The sequence below is a fragment of the Oncorhynchus clarkii genome, chromosome 7 (assembly GCF_045791955.1).
Source record: "Oncorhynchus clarkii lewisi isolate Uvic-CL-2024 chromosome 7, UVic_Ocla_1.0, whole genome shotgun sequence".
Taxonomy (NCBI): Eukaryota; Metazoa; Chordata; class Actinopteri; order Salmoniformes; family Salmonidae; genus Oncorhynchus; species Oncorhynchus clarkii.
In genome coordinates, this window is record NC_092153.1 from 78742260 (window position 1) to 78758646 (window position 16387).

The following is a 16387-nucleotide window of genomic DNA, read 5'->3' on the forward strand; positions in this document are numbered from 1 at the left end:
AGGTGCAGTAATCTGTGAGCTGCTCTGACAGTTGGTGCTTAAAGCTAGTGAGGGAGATAAGTGTTTCCAGTTTCAGAGATTTTTGTAGTTCGTTCCAGTCATTGGCAGCAGAGAACTGGAAAGAGAGGCGGCCAAAGAAAGAATTGGTTTTGGGGGTGACTAGAGAGATATACCTGCTGGAGCGTGTGCTACAGGTGGGAGATGCTATGGTGACCAGCGAGCTGAGATAAGGGGGGACTTTACCTAGCAGGGTCTTGTAGATGACATGGAGCCAGTGGGTTTGGCGACGAGTATGAAGCGAGGGCCAGCCAACGAGAGCGTACAGGTCGCAATGGTGGGTAGTATATGGGGCTTTGGTGACAAAACGGATTGCACTGTGATAGACTGCATCCAATTTGTTGAGTAGGGTATTGGAGGCTATTTTGTAAATGACATCGCCAAAGTCGAGGATTGGTAGGATGGTCAGTTTTACAAGGGTATGTTTGGCAGCATGAGTGAAGGAGGAGGAGTAGGAAATATCGGACCAATATGCAGCGTGGTAAGTGTTCGTCATATTTATTTCACAGAAAACAAACGAACAAGCGAATAACGGAAAAACCGAAACAGTCCCGTATGGTGAAAACACTGAAACAGAAAATAACCACCCACAAACAAGAGTGGGGAAACAGGCTACCTAAGTATGGTTCTCAATCAGAGACAACGATCGACAGCTGCTTCTGATTGAGAACCAAACCAGGCCAAACACAGAAATACAACATAGAAAAAAGATCATAGACTACCCACCCCAACTCACGCCCTGACCAAACTAACACAAAGACATAATAAAGGAACTAAGGTCAGAACGTGACACTTGTCCAGTTTGTTCTCTAGTGACTGTATGCTTGCCAATAGAACATAGGGTAGAGGTGGTTTATTTGCTTGCCAATGTAGTCTCGTCAAGATGCCGGCTAATCTGCCTCTCTTGCGCCGTCGCTTCCCCTTTCGAGTCCCGGGCATTAGGGCCTGGTCTGGAGTAGGCAGAACGTCCAGAACTGCCTACTTGTTGAAGTAGAAATTGCCATCGAAATCGAGGTTATTTATCACTGTTCTGATGTCCATAAGCGTTTTTTGGTCATAGAAAATGAGGGGGGAGACATTATGTACAAAATAAAGTTAAGATAAGGCGTAAAAAATAAAAAAAATACACACAAAATAACAGAATTCGTCAGGAGACCGTAAAATATCCACTGCCGTTCCATCCCTTCCCCTCACCTCACACACACATTTGATGCCTCATATAGCCTACTTAAATAAAAGGTTAAATGAAATAAAAATATAGACCTGCTGAAGATATAGTTCTGGACCATATAAAGGTCTGGCCTTATCTAACAGCATACAGATCATTCACAATGACCTTAAAAGAACATCCTGTATTAGTCCCCTCCTCAACTCACACATTCTGATGCCTCATATGACTAGTTCCAGTACAGTACACACTGTTTATACCACTCTGATACTGTTATCTCAACAACATACAGTTAATTCTGCGGCCTCAAAAGAACTACGAAAATGTCATCTTATTTTTTTGTTTTTTTGTTTGTTTTTATCTACAAAGAGATTTGAGTGTAGGCCAAGACAATGTCACACCCTGTTAAACTCTGTTACACAAAGACCTACTCCTACTCTATAGTCACAGTTAGTCCATTTAGCAGACGCTATTTTACCCAGAGGGACGGTTCTTTCACTTCTCTTCTTCTGTTGAAATGTTGGCTGAAACACACTCCTTGTTTCTATGTTTACACCGTGACAATATATGTGTAGTAGCTGGTTATGGAAATACAGCAGCTCCCTAGGGCCTTATAACTCATTACTTGAGACAGTAGAGCATCCTGCAGAGTCCCAATAATAAAATGTCTGAGTTTTGTTCAAGATGCTTGTTAGGAATTGGCAGAGGAGAGCATAAACCTGCCATGTTGTGTAGCCTATAAAATCGTGTTATAAATCAGGTTAGGTTTATAACAATTGGCATTCAAGCCACTTTAAAATATATATAAATATATATATCTAGGTTGTTTCCTCAAACTGACTACTTAGGATGGCCTGTCCTTATACGGAACGTACTCATAGCACACTTTGCATGTTGAATGTATAGGCTGGTGTCTTTTCCAAAACACATTAGATGTTGAGGTTGGTAATTGCAAGTAGGCTTTACTGTAAACAGCTATGCTTATGTCAACATATTATGCTACATGTCAATGTGTGAATCATAGCTGACAGTGCAGAATTATCTTAGAATGGAAAGTGTTTGTTTACAAAATGCATTTGCAAAACTGCAAAACAAGTATAAATGCATTTTTTTTTTAAGTTAATGAATTGAACTATACTTGAGTGGTAATTCTATTTGTTTTCAGGCACGCATGGCCATGGTAGGCTGTGTTGTTTCTGTGTGCTTTCGGTTCCCTCCGACCTCTTGGGCTCTCTCTGTGCGCGCGTGCGTACAGGCCAACGTGATGCTGCTGCGCGGAACAAGCGCCGAGCTGATTCTAGTGAAACCTGCCTCTTTAAGAAGACGCTCTCCTGTTGCACTGGGAGGTTGGCCGGTGTTTTTCCACACATGGTCACCCATTTTAAGAGACAAAGGTCAGAAAGAAAACCTTATAAATAACATTTACCGCCGTAAGTCTCACTATTCAACACGCCGTCCACCGTACTACACTGAAGGGACTGATCAATTCTAAAGGAATAAAATCAATTCAATCCAATACAGGTAGGCAAAGGAATCATCATCATCACCTAGGTTACAGCTATATGAGCTAGGCTATATGCAAATGATTAGAGTTCATATACTATTAGATTAATTATAGTATTTTATTTCCGATAGTGAATTTTGTAATTTCTGTGTCACAATATGTTGTTCAATCTCATTTATGGCGTTTAATGCTGAAAAAGTAGCATTTGAGCATGAATCATTAATGTAGGTTGATATCATTTTTTTTCTCTTTACGTTTTTGAAAACAGAACGTTCAGAACACATTTCCGCTTAAAGGTTGAGTCTTGTTATTTAGACCTCATGCAAATATCCTCGCATGAGAGAAGGGATGAAGCCTATATTTTCCTCCAAAACTCAATCAAATTATACGCAAATGATATCTATATTATTTTGTGACAACCCTAGGCTACAGTGCAGAACTTCATAGGTTTACATTTACACATGAATTCAATTTAAGGTTATTCCACTGGTAATGTGTGTTTTTTTGTGGGGCACAGAATCATTTCATTTTCTGCCACCACTGGGCGGTTAATGTCTGACTAACGGAACAGAGAGCAGGGAGGGAAGCAGCTACTGAGTGTACGGTGCACGGTTGGCTCGCTCATGTTACATTTCATACATCAACTCTCTCACATCCTCCTCGAGGGTCGGCTACAAATGCTGCCTATTGTTTCCTCAGCCATATAGTAAGCTAGACGAAGCTGAACATATTTTGAATAGGCGACACGTTGTGGCGATTGTCGCTCATTTTACAATAGTTTCATAGACATTCAACCCTTCATTATCCTCGTGTAGTTTATTCTATGTGCGCAATTTATTGTTCTCTTTGTCATAGGCTAAAGAAGACCAGATTCTGTCATATAGCCTTGCCTACATTTCGATCCGTTCTGATGAATAGCATCTCCGAAAGACGAGTTGATCTTCAAGGCTGGCAGGGGACATAAATAATTGAGGTTGTGTGTGGGTGAACATAAAGAACAGTGTCTGCGGTCGTGTAGCCAGCCTGCAAATGGCTGGCATAATACATTCTCCTTCAATCGATAGTGAGGGTCGATTGTATGATCAAACGATTATGCCATAGATGGGTTATGGGTTGGCATGGTGTAACGGTATAACGGTGTAACAACGCCTGCTATTGTATGTCTGATGATGATTCAGAGTCTACCTCAGACAGTCACTTGGGTTTATAGGTTAAACAGCTTCGTTTTCTGGCTTTGCCGTTACAATCCCTTTACCACGAGAAACGGGGCAACTTTCTATTTCATTTCCTACATTAATTTCTGGCGTTCTCAGTATGCTTAGAAACGTAACTGAAGACACACCTCCATGAGTCTTAAATCTGTGTTTAGTCTACCAGAGATGTGTTACATTGCAGTTTATGATTAAAAAAAAAGATATTCCGTTAAATGCCGCCCGTGTCACATAGCTTGTGTAGCTGGGAATGAGAGAAAAATTGGCAAATTTCCAGGACCCAGTTTATAGCCTAATGCATAGGCTACAGGTAATCACTAGGCTACAGGTAATCACTAGGCTACAGGTAATCACTAGGCTACAGGTATTCACTAGGCTACAGGTATTCACTAGGCTACATATAATCACTAGGCTACAGGTAATCACTAGGCTACATATAATCACTAGGCTACAGGTAATCACTAGGCTACAGGTAATCACTAGGCTACAGGTATTCACTAGGCTACATATAATCACTAGGCTACAGGTATTCACTAGGCTACATATAATCACTAGGCTACAGGTAATCACTAGGCTACATATAATCACTAGGCTACAGGTAATCACTAGGCTACAGGTAATCACTAGGCTACAGGTATTCACTAGGCTACATATAATCACTAGGCTACAGGTAATCACTAGGCTACATTTAATCACTAGGCTACATTTAATCACTAGGCTACAGGTAATCACTAGGCTACATTTAATCACTAGGCTACATTTAATCACTAGGCTACATTTAATCACTAGGCTACAGGTAATCACTAGGCTGCATTTAATCACTAGGCACATATAATCACTAGGCTACATGTAATCACTAGGCTACATTTAATCACTAGGCTACATATAATCACTAGGCTACAAGTAATCACTAGGCTACAGGTAATCACTAGGCTACATTTAATCACTAGGCTACATTTAATCACTAGGCTACAGGTAATCACTAGGCTACAAGTAATCACAAGGCTACAGGTAATCACTAGGCTACATGTAATCACTAGGCTACATGTAATCACTAGGCTACAGGTAATCACTAGGCTACATGTAATCACTAGGCTACAGGTAATCACTAGGCTACAAGTAATCACAAGGCTACAGGTAATCACTAGGCTACATGTAATCACTAGGCTACAGGTAATCACTAGGCTACAGAAGCTACGTTTGCGTCTCTCTTTAACTTTGGTAAAACATGATTGAATATAGCGGTGTCAGTGAAGGCTACTTCTACTTTCTGTGGCTATAATTGGAACAGTTGTAGAACAAAGACAATTAATTATGTTGATTATGTCGGCGCTTGGAGGTTGAAAGTGTGCCCTTGAGGAAGGAATGTAGCAGCGTGCAATATAAAGGGTGTTTGAAATGGATAGATAAGACCGTATGATTGTAATAAAACTAGGAGCGAAACATTGTTGCCAGTTTGTTTCCTTTGCTTTGACTTGGGTAATAATCTTACCCTATCACATGTGCAAAAGCAAATATATCTTCGCTATAGTTTACCTTGTGTCCACTTTCCTGGCAGAAATAACCTTTTCTCATGATGCATGTGGTCTTTGAATATCTAGAATTGGTTTTAATGATTCAATAAGTCTTTGCTTACTTTGTTATTGGGTTTTGAGGTGGTTGTGGGTATTTCCAAAATGGTTGACATTATCAATACAGGCTAATGAGGTTGAACAATTTCTAGGCTACTGCAATGATGATCAAGATTAAGCTGAGCTCTGCATGAATACTTCTGAAATCCTTCCTTTTCCCCTCCTCCTCTTTAAGCACACATAGATTGGTGAAACTAAAGTTCCACTACTAACGTTCATCCACCCGACTAAGATAACGCCGTATGCCCAGGGTGCCTTGAAGCTCTGTAAATCATTATTTCACCTCATAGTTACTTTGTGTAAATATCTATCTCTCTCTCTCTCGCTCGCTCACTCTTTCCCTCCTCTCCACCCTCTCTCTCTTCCTCCCTATATTTCTCCCCCCTCCTCTCTCTGTCTAATTGAGGAGCTCAGCTGAGCATGAGAGCCAGGGGCCTTGTTGAAATACTTTGAAAGCATCCATCCTTCCTTCCTTTCTTCTCCTTGAATTAATCACAGAGATTTGAAAACTCTAATAGAGATCATAGCAGGTTAACATGGACTCAGGGGAGGAATGGAAAACTCAATGTGAGGGCCCGGTGGAAATGCCCATGGTCTTAAAGTAGGGGCATTATGTAAGGTCCCTGAGACTTACTCTCTCTCTTTCTCTCTGTCCCTGCTCTCAATTAAATTCAATTCAAAGGGCTTTATTGGCATGGGGAATAGATAATACATAATAAAACATTAACAATAAACATTACGCCCACAAAAGTTTTTGAAGGAATAGAGACATTTCAAATTTCATATTATGGCTACTATGTACAGTGTTACAACGATGTGAAAATAGTTCAAGTACAAAAGGGAAAATAAATCAACATAAATATGTCTTGCTTTTTCTGACTCCAGACCTGAAGTTTCAGTTGCCTCAGAAGGCCTGGGTTCAAATAGTATTTGAAATAATTTCTGATACTGTACCTAGCGCTTGATTGAGCCTGGCTGGCACAATACAATCAATACAGTAGTGACACAACTGCCAAACTCTGCCTCTCTGGTCACCAGGCAGGCTAAAGCCAACGCTGACATATTTCAAATACTACTTGAACCCAGGTCTGCTGCAAGGCCCTGGCCCCGGACCACAGAATGTTGCATGATGCATTTCAATAGCATGACAAAGTCCTCTGTGGTTTACAGTTAGAGAGGAGAGCATGCAATGTAGGTCCCATCCCCCCAACCCAAGACAATAATAACTAGAGCAGAGAGAGAGAGAGAGGGCGTCAGAGAGAGAGAGAGAGAGCATGAGAGAGAGTCAGAGAGAGAGTCAGAGAGCGAGAGAGAGAGACTGTCAGCGAGAGAGAGACCGTCAGAGAGAGAGAGAGAGTCAGAGAGAATGAGGCAGAGATCAAAGAGAGAGGGAGAAAGTGCTCTGACTCAACTGTGTTTTTAGCAGTGTTCATATCTGGTGCTAACATGCGTCCTTTGTCCTGATCTTTGTCAGATTCTGATTAAGCCCACATTTTTAGACATTTGTAGACGAATAAAAGACACATTGTGATCTGAATGTGATGTTTCTGACTACCTCCTCCGATAGTCAGACACGTATTGTGTCTGGATATCAATCAAGCGTAAACAGATGGAAACTCACATGTTAGGGCAAGGTGTAAACAAGGATTTTGATATTAGAAATCACACACACACACACACACACACACACACACACACACACACACACACACACACACACACACACACACACACACATACATTCGACAGTTGTGTTTGAGTGTGAGCATTCCTTTCTATTTCCTACCTCTGAATCAGCTGTACAAGAAGGGAACTGCTTATGCAAACATGTGTGACTATTGTGTCTGTGTGTGTCGCTGTGAGCTATGTTACATCTAGTCGATGAGGCAAGGCTGGTCTGTGTGTGGTGCTGTGGGCTCTGTTACGTCTAGTCGATGAGACCAGGCTGGTCTGTGTGTGGTGCTGTGGTACGTCTAGTCGATGAGACCAGGCTGGTCTGTGTGTGGTGCTTTGGTACGTCTAGTCGATGAGACCAGGCTGGTCTGTGTGTGGTGCTGTGGGCTATGTTACGTCTAGTCGATGAGACCAGGCTGGTCTGTGTGTGGTGCTGTGGTACGTCTAGTCGATGAGACCAGGCTGGTCTGTGTGTGGTGCTGTGGTACGTCTAGTCGATGAGACCAGGCTGGTCTGTGTGTGGTGCTGTGGTACGTCTAGTCGATGAGACCAGGCTGGTCTGTGTTTGGTGTTGTGGGCTATGTTACGTCTAGTCGATGAGACCAGGCTGGTCTGTGTGTGGTGCTGTGGGCTTTGGTACGTCTAGTCGATGAGACCAGGCTGGTCTGTGTGTGGTGCTGTGGTACGTCTAGTCGATGAGACCAGGCTGGTCTGTGTGTGGTGCTGTGGTACGTCTAGTCGATGAGACCAGGCTGGTCTGTGTGTGGTGTTGTGGGCTTTGGTACGTCTAGTCGATGAGACCAGGCTGGTCTGTGTGTGGTGCTGTGGTACGTCTAGTCGATGAGACCAGGCTGGTCTGTGTGTGGTGCTGTGGGCTTTGGTACGTCTAGTCGATGAGACCAGGCTGGTCTGTGTGTGGTGCTGTGGTACGTCTAGTCGATGAGACCAGGCTGGTCTGTGTGTGGTGCTGTGGGCTATAGAGATAGAGAATACATTGGACACAGTGGAGAAAGTGCCTATTGTGCTGGGATAATACACAGTACCGGTGCCATTTAATGAGACAATTCTCTATTTACCAAGCCATCGGGTATGATGATTTGGGATTTTACCGAATTCAGATACAAACCTGCAAATAGGAAGCCAATCACAGCCTCTCTTTCGGTTTTTGAACTGAGATTCTATTAGTGTACTATTTCAGGAAATGGAAGTTTACAGTTATTTAAGTTGACTTTTAAGGGAAAGGCGTTGTCGTGCTGAATTAGACCCCAAGTACCTTGCTGTACCAATGATGATGCACAGAGGTGTCGATCGCTTGCTCAGGCCCGGTAAGGTTCTTGTTGAGTCCATCAGTATTTGCCTTGACTTACCAGTGTTCTTGGTACATGTAAAGTGGATGATTCCAGGAAGGTGCACATACACACACGCACGCACACGTGCACACACATACATACACACACACACACACACACACACACACACACACACATACACATACACATACACATACACATACACATACACACACATACACACATACACACACACATACACATACACACACGTGCACACACATACACACACACACATACACATACACACATACACATACACATACACACATACACATACACACACACACACACATACACACACATACGCACACGTGCACCCACATACACATACACACACACGCAAACGCATGCAGACACAGCCCACACAGCCCTCTCCTTTCTGGGTAGTGAGTGGAAATTTACAGCATCCCAGCCACAGCCTCACAGTCACAGCCTCACAGTAACAGTCTCACAGCCACAGCCTCACAGTAACAGCCTTACAGTAACAGCCTCACAGTAACAGCCTCACAGTAACAGCCTCACAGCCACAGCCTCACAGTCACAGCCTCACAGTAACAGCCTCACAGTAACAGCCTCACAGTCACAGCCTCACAGTAACAGCCTCACAGCCACAGCCTCACAGTCACAGCCTCACAGTAACAGCCTCACAGTAACAGCCTCACAGTAACAGCCTCACAGCCACAGCCTCACAGTCACAGCCTCACAGTAACAGCCTCACAGTAACAGCCTCACAGTCACAGCCTCACAGTAACAGCCTCACAGTAACAGCCTCACAGTAACAGCCTCACAGTCGGCTGTGTCATCTTCGGCTCGGAAGCGCTGTCCAATCTGCACATTGCATTTAATTGTTTTAGGCTGCATTCCAATAGGAACACTATTCCAGGGAATAGGGACACATATGGGTGGTCCCTTGGTGTCTGCTCTGTTTAGTCTGAGTGAGCAGTCAGAGCAGTTAAAGAAGCTGGCCAGATTCATGTTGACAGGTGATATACTAATACAAAATAAAGAAGCTGGCCAGATTCATGTTGACAGGTGATATACTAATACAAAATAAAGAAGCTGGCCAGATTCATGGTGACAGGTGATATACTAATACAAAATAAAGAAGCTGGCCAGATTCATGGTGACAGGTGATATACTAATACAAAATAAAGAAGCTGGCCAGATTCATGGTGACAGGTGATATACTAATACAAAATAAAGAAGCTGGCCAGATTCATGGTGACAGGTGATATACTAATACAAAATAAAGAAGCTGGCCAGATTCATGGTGACAGGTGATATACTAATACAAAATAAAGAAGCTGGCCAGATTCATGGTGACAGGTGATATACTAATACAAAATAAAGAAGCTGGCCAGATTCATGGTGACAGGTGATATACTAATACAAAATAAAGAAGCTGGCCAGATTCATGGTGACAGGTGATATACTAATACAAAATAAAGAAGCTGGCCAGATTCATGGTGACAGGTGATATACTAATACAAAATAAAGAAGCTGGCCAGATTCATGGTGACAGGTGATATACTAATACAAAATAAAGAAGCTGGCCAGATTCATGGTGACAGGTGATATACTAATACAAAATAAAGAAGCTGGCCAGATTCATGGTGACAGGTGATATACTAATACAAAATAAAGAAGCTGGCCAGATTCATGGTGACAGGTGATATACTAATACAAAATAAAGAAGCTGGCCAGATTCATGGTGACAGGTGATATACTAATACAAAATAAAGAAGCTGGCCAGATTCATGGTGACAGGTGATATACTAATACAAAATAAAGAAGCTGGCCAGATTCATGGTGACAGGTGATATACTAATACAAAATAAAGAAGCTGGCCAGATTCATGGTGACAGGTGATATACTAATACAAAATAAAGAAGCTGGCCAGATTCATGGTGACAGGTGATATACTAATACAAAATAAAGAAGCTGGCCAGATTCATGGTGACAGGTGATATACTAATACAAAATAAAGAAGCTGGCCAGATTCATGGTGACAGGTGATATACTAATACAAAATAAAGAAGCTGGCCAGATTCATGGTGACAGGTGATATACTAATACAAAATAAAGAAGCTGGCCAGATTCATGGTGACAGGTGATATACTAATACAAAATAAAGAAGCTGGCCAGATTCATGATTCATGGTGACAGGTGATATACTAATACAAAATAAAGAAGCTGGCCAGATTCATGGTGACAGGTGATATACTAATACAAAATAAAGAAGCTGGCCAGATTCATGGTGACAGGTGATATACTAATACAAAATAAAGAAGCTGGCCAGATTCATGGTGACAGGTGATATACTAATACAAAATAAAGAAGCTGGCCAGATTCATGGTGACAGGTGATATACTAATACAAAATAAAGAAGCTGGCCAGATTCATGGTGACAGGTGATATACTAATACAAAATAAAGAAGCTGGCCAGATTCATGGTGACAGGTGATATACTAATACAAAATAAAGAAGCTGGCCAGATTCATGGTGACAGGTGATATACTAATACAAAATAAAGAAGCTGGCCAGATTCATGGTGACAGGTGATATACTAATACAAAATAAAGAAGCTGGCCAGATTCATGGTGACAGGTGATATACTAATACAAAATAAAGAAGCTGGCCAGATTCATGGTGACAGGTGATATACTAATACAAAATAAAGAAGCTGGCCAGATTCATGGTGACAGGTGATATACTAATACAAAATAAAGAAGCTGGCCAGATTCATGGTGACAGGTGATATACTAATACAAAATAAAGAAGCTGGCCAGATTCATGGTGACAGGTGATATACTAATACAAAATAAAGAAGCTGGCCAGATTCATGGTGACAGGTGATATACTAATACAAAATAAAGAAGCTGGCCAGATTCATGGTGACAGGTGAAACACTAATAAAAAGCACATAACCTGGTTCAAGCATTCATGACGTCACACGGAAGAAGGCACAGTGATGCTGAAACGTTGGTGTTTTACCCAATAAATGACTGGTTTTGGTAGTTTTTTCCCCCTACATACATTCATAACAGTTGTTAAACAGTATATTTTAGTACATGTGTAACTTTATACACGATGCAGTTCTAAATATTTGAGAATTAAAGTAGAATAAATATTTGATTATTTTCTTTGCCATTATTGATTTAGTTCAAATGTCTTTGTTAGTGTTAGGAATGTCTTGATTTGGTCTGCCTGGCTACCTGTTATGTGGTCTGCCTCGTTACCTGTTATGTGGTCTGCCTGGCTACCTGTTATGTGGTCTGTCTCTCTACCTGTTATGTGGTCTGCCTTGCTACCTGTTATGTGGTCTGCCTCTCTACCTGTTATGTGGTCTGCCTCTCTACCTGTTATGTGGTCTGTCTCTCTACCTGTTATGTGGTCTGCCTCGCTACCTGTTATGTGGTCTGCCTCGTTACCTGTTATGTGGTCTGCCTCTCTACCTGTTATGTGGTCTGCCTCTCTACCTGTTATGTGGTCTGCCTCGTTACCTGTTATGTGGCTGTTTGAAGGTTATTAAGTGTAGGTACTTACTCCGTTTTTTAAAAATATCCTTGTAAAGCTTTATCGACAAACAGCTTTATCGACAGATATAAAGGCTCAAAGGCTATTTAGAGTGCGGAGAGAAGGTGGAGAAAGAAAGAGACAGACAGAGAGAGCGACGGAGAGGGAGAGAGAGTGGTTGATGTCTGGGGTCTGCTCGCCAACCAAGCATTCACAAAATGGGAGAAAAACCTAATTGAAACTCTTCATGCAGAATTCTGCAAAAACATCCTCTGTGTACAACGTAAAACACAGAATAATGCATGCAGAGCAGAATTAGGCCGATACCCACTAATTATCAAAATCCAGAAAAGAGCTGTTAAATTCTACAACCACCTAAAAGGAAGCGATTCCCAAACCATCCATAACAAAGCCATCACCTACTGAGAGATGAATCTGGAGAAGAGTCCCCTAAACAAGCTGGTCCTGGGGCTCTGTTCACAAACACAAACACACCCCACAGAGCCCCAGGACAGCAACACAATTAGACCCAACCAAATCATGATAAAACAAAAAGATAATCACTTGACACATTGGAAAGAATTAACCAAAAACAAAGCAACCTAGAATGCTATTTGGCCCTAAACAGAAAGTACACAGTGGCAGAATACCTGACCACTGTGACTGACCTAAAATTAAGGAAAGCTTTGACTATGTACAGACTCAGTGTGCATTGCCTTGCTATTGAGAGAGACCGCCATAGTCAGACCTGGCCCTCAAGAGAAGACAGGCTATGTGCACACTGCCCACAAAATGAGGTGGAAACTGAGCTACTGTACAGTTTAAATACTGTGTAGACTACTGTACAGTTGAAATACTGTGTAGCCTACTGTACAGTTGAAATACTGTGTAGACTACTGTACAGTTTAAATACTGTGTAGACTACTGTACAGTTTAAATACTGTGTAGACTACTGTACAGTTTAAATACTGTGTAGACTACTGTACAGTTTAAATACTGTGTAGACTACTGTACAGTTTAAATACTGTGTAGACTACTTTACAGTTTAAATACTGTGTAGACTACTTTACAGTTGACATACTGTGTAGACTACTGTACAGTTTAAATACTGTGTAGACTACTGTACAGTTTAAATACTGTGTAGCCTACTGTACAGTTTAAATACTGTGTAGACTACTGTACAATTTAAATACTGTGTAGACTACTTTACAGTTGAAATACTGTGTAGACTACTGTACAGTTGAAATACTGTGTAGACTACTGTACAGTTTAAATACTGTGTAGACTACTTTACAGTTTAAATACTGTGTAGACTACTGTACAGTTGAAATACTGTGTAGCCTACTGTACAGTTGAAATACTGTGTAGACTACTGTACAGTTTAAATACTGTGTAGACTACTGTACAGTTTAAATACTGTGTAGACTACTGTACAGTTTAAATACTGTGTAGACTACTGTACAGTTTAAATACTGTGTAGACTACTGTACAGTTTAAATACTGTGTAGCCTACTGTACAGTTTAAATACTGTGTAGACTACTTTACAGTTTAAATACTGTGTAGACTACTTTACAGTTGACATACTGTGTAGACTACTGTACAGTTTAAATACTGTGTAGACTGCTGTACAGTTTAAATACTGTGTAGCCTACTAAACAGTTTAAATACTGTGTAGACTACTGTACAATTTAAATACTGTGTAGACTACTTTACAGTTGAAATACTGTGTAGACTACTGTACAGTTGAAATACTGTGTAGACTACTGTACAGTTTAAATACTGTGTAGACTACTTTACAGTTTAAATACTGTGTAGACTACTGTACAGTTTAAATACTGTGTAGACTACTGTACAGTTTAAATACTGTGTAGACTACTGTACAATTTAAATACTGTGTAGACTACTTTACAGTTGACATACTGTGTAGACTACTGTACAGTTTAAATACTGTGTAGACTACTTTACAGTTTAAATACTGTGTAGCCTACTGTACAGTTTAAATACTGTGTAGACTACTTTACAGTTTAAATACTGTGTAGCCTACTGTACAGTTTAAATACTGTGTAGACTACTGTACAGTTTAAATACTGTGTAGACTACTTTACAGTTGAAATACTGTGTAGACTACTGTACAGTTTAAATACTGTGTAGACTACTGTACAGTTTAAATACTGTGTAGACTACTTTACAGTTTAAATACTGTGTAGCCTACTGTACAGTTTAAATACTGTGTAGCCTACTGTACAGTTTAAATACTGTGTAGCCTACTGTACAGTTTAAATACTGTGTAGCCTACTGTACAGTTTAAATACTGTGTAGCCTACTGTACAGTTTAAATACTGTGTAGCCTACTGTACAGTTTAAATACTGTGTAGCCTACTGTACAGTTTAAATACTGTGTAGCCTACTGTACAGTTTAAATACTGTGTAGCCTACTGTACAGTTTAAATACTGTGTAGCCTACTGTACAGTTTAAATACTGTGTAGCCTACTGTACAGTTTAAATACTGTGTAGACTACTTTACAGTTTAAATACTGTGTAGCCTACTGTACAGTTGAAATACTGTGTAGCCTACTGTACAGTTGAAATACTGTGTAGCCTACTGTACAGTTTAAATACTGTGTAGCCTACTGTACAGTTGAAATACTGTGTAGCCTACTGTACAGTTTAAATACTGTGTAGACTACTGTACAGTTTAAATACTGTGTAGCCTACTGTACAGTTTAAATACTGTGTAGCCTACTGTACAGTTTAAATACTGTGTAGACTACTGTACAGTTTAAATACTGTGTAGCCTACTGTACAGTTTAAATACTGTGTAGACTACTTTACAGTTTAAATACTGTGTAGCCTACTGTACAGTTTAAATACTGTGTAGCCTACTGTACAGTTGAAATACTGTGTAGCCTACTGTACAGTTTAAATACTGTGTAGCCTACTGTACAGTTTAAATACTGTGTAGCCTACTGTACAGTTTAAATACTGTGTAGACTACTTTACAGTTTAAATACTGTGTAGCCTACTGTACAGTTTAAATACTGTGTAGACTACTGTACAGTTTAAATACTGTGTAGACTACTGTACAGTTGAAATACTGTGTAGCCTACTGTACAGTTTAAATACTGTGTAGCCTACTGTACAGTTTAAATACTGTGTAGACTACTGTACAGTTTAAATACTGTGTAGACTACTGTACAGTTTAAATACTGTGTAGACTACTGTACAGTTTAAATACTGTGTAGCCTACTGTACAGTTTAAATACTGTGTAGACTACTGTACAGTGTGTACAGTGTAAATACTGTGTATGTTTCCTTTTGGACGGAGAGATTCAATATCTGTTTACATTTCAACATACACTAGTCCTATTAGGAAGTACACAGAGGACACAGGGAGAGTAGAGTGAGACATTGACAAATGGAAAGTGCTTTAGAGAGCATGGTTCAGGGCTGAGGGTATCAGGGTATCAAGTGTACACCACTGTGGATCGAGTGTTACACTTTGGCTTCTCATCTCGGTGAGTCCTCCAGCCCTCATAACCCTCGGCTCGTAATGTCCACAGTAGTAGTATTTGTGATGTGTGTAAAGTTTGTTTTTTGACTTGGCCGGCCTAACCAGTTGTACATAGTGACAGAGCAATTTGATGAATTTTGAAAGATTTATATTTTACCGGGCAGATCATATTAATAACAAATTGTTATTTACAATGACTGCCTAGCAAGAAGCAAGAGGCGATACAGTTCTATTCTGATGTGCTAAATATCATGATTATGTAGACCTATATGATATTATGTAGACCTATATGATATTATGTAGACCTATATGATATTATGTAGACCTATATGATATTATACATAATTCAATGCTTTATTAAACCAAGCATTTCCCCTCATATTTATTTTGTGAATTACAAAAACGTTAGTAAAGTGTTATAGACATGGGATAATTGATTGATGCATCAGCTGTAAGTTCAGTCACTCTATACCAGGGTTGGAAAATGAGAACAGGATATCCAAGCCATCAATTATATGCCCCTCCAGACATTTGTGTTGAGATGACTGTATGAAATGTGTATGTGAATTATAGCCATGGGGTTTTACAGGTTAAATTTACACCAAACCCCCCCCCCCCCCCCCCCCCCCCACACACACACACACACACACAGGGTCACCGTTGATAATGGCTGACCCTGGCCGTGATCCCACTCTCCCAGGGTGTCTCAGGGGGAGTTGGGAAATGCAGGAAGTCAATTGATTTAGGACAAATATAAGCAT

General features: G+C 40.7%; 1 protein-coding gene across 1 annotated transcript in view; it reads left to right on the forward strand.

Annotated features, from left to right (window-relative positions):
• Positions 1–2518: 2518 nt before the first annotated feature.
• Positions 2519–16387, forward strand: part of LOC139413894 (sodium- and chloride-dependent taurine transporter-like) — a 40596-nt gene continuing 26727 nt past the window's right edge. Inside the window, exon 1 of the mRNA XM_071161737.1 lies at positions 2519–2746. The gene's annotated coding sequence lies outside the window, so the exon portion shown is untranslated. The remainder of the gene's footprint in view (positions 2747–16387) is intronic.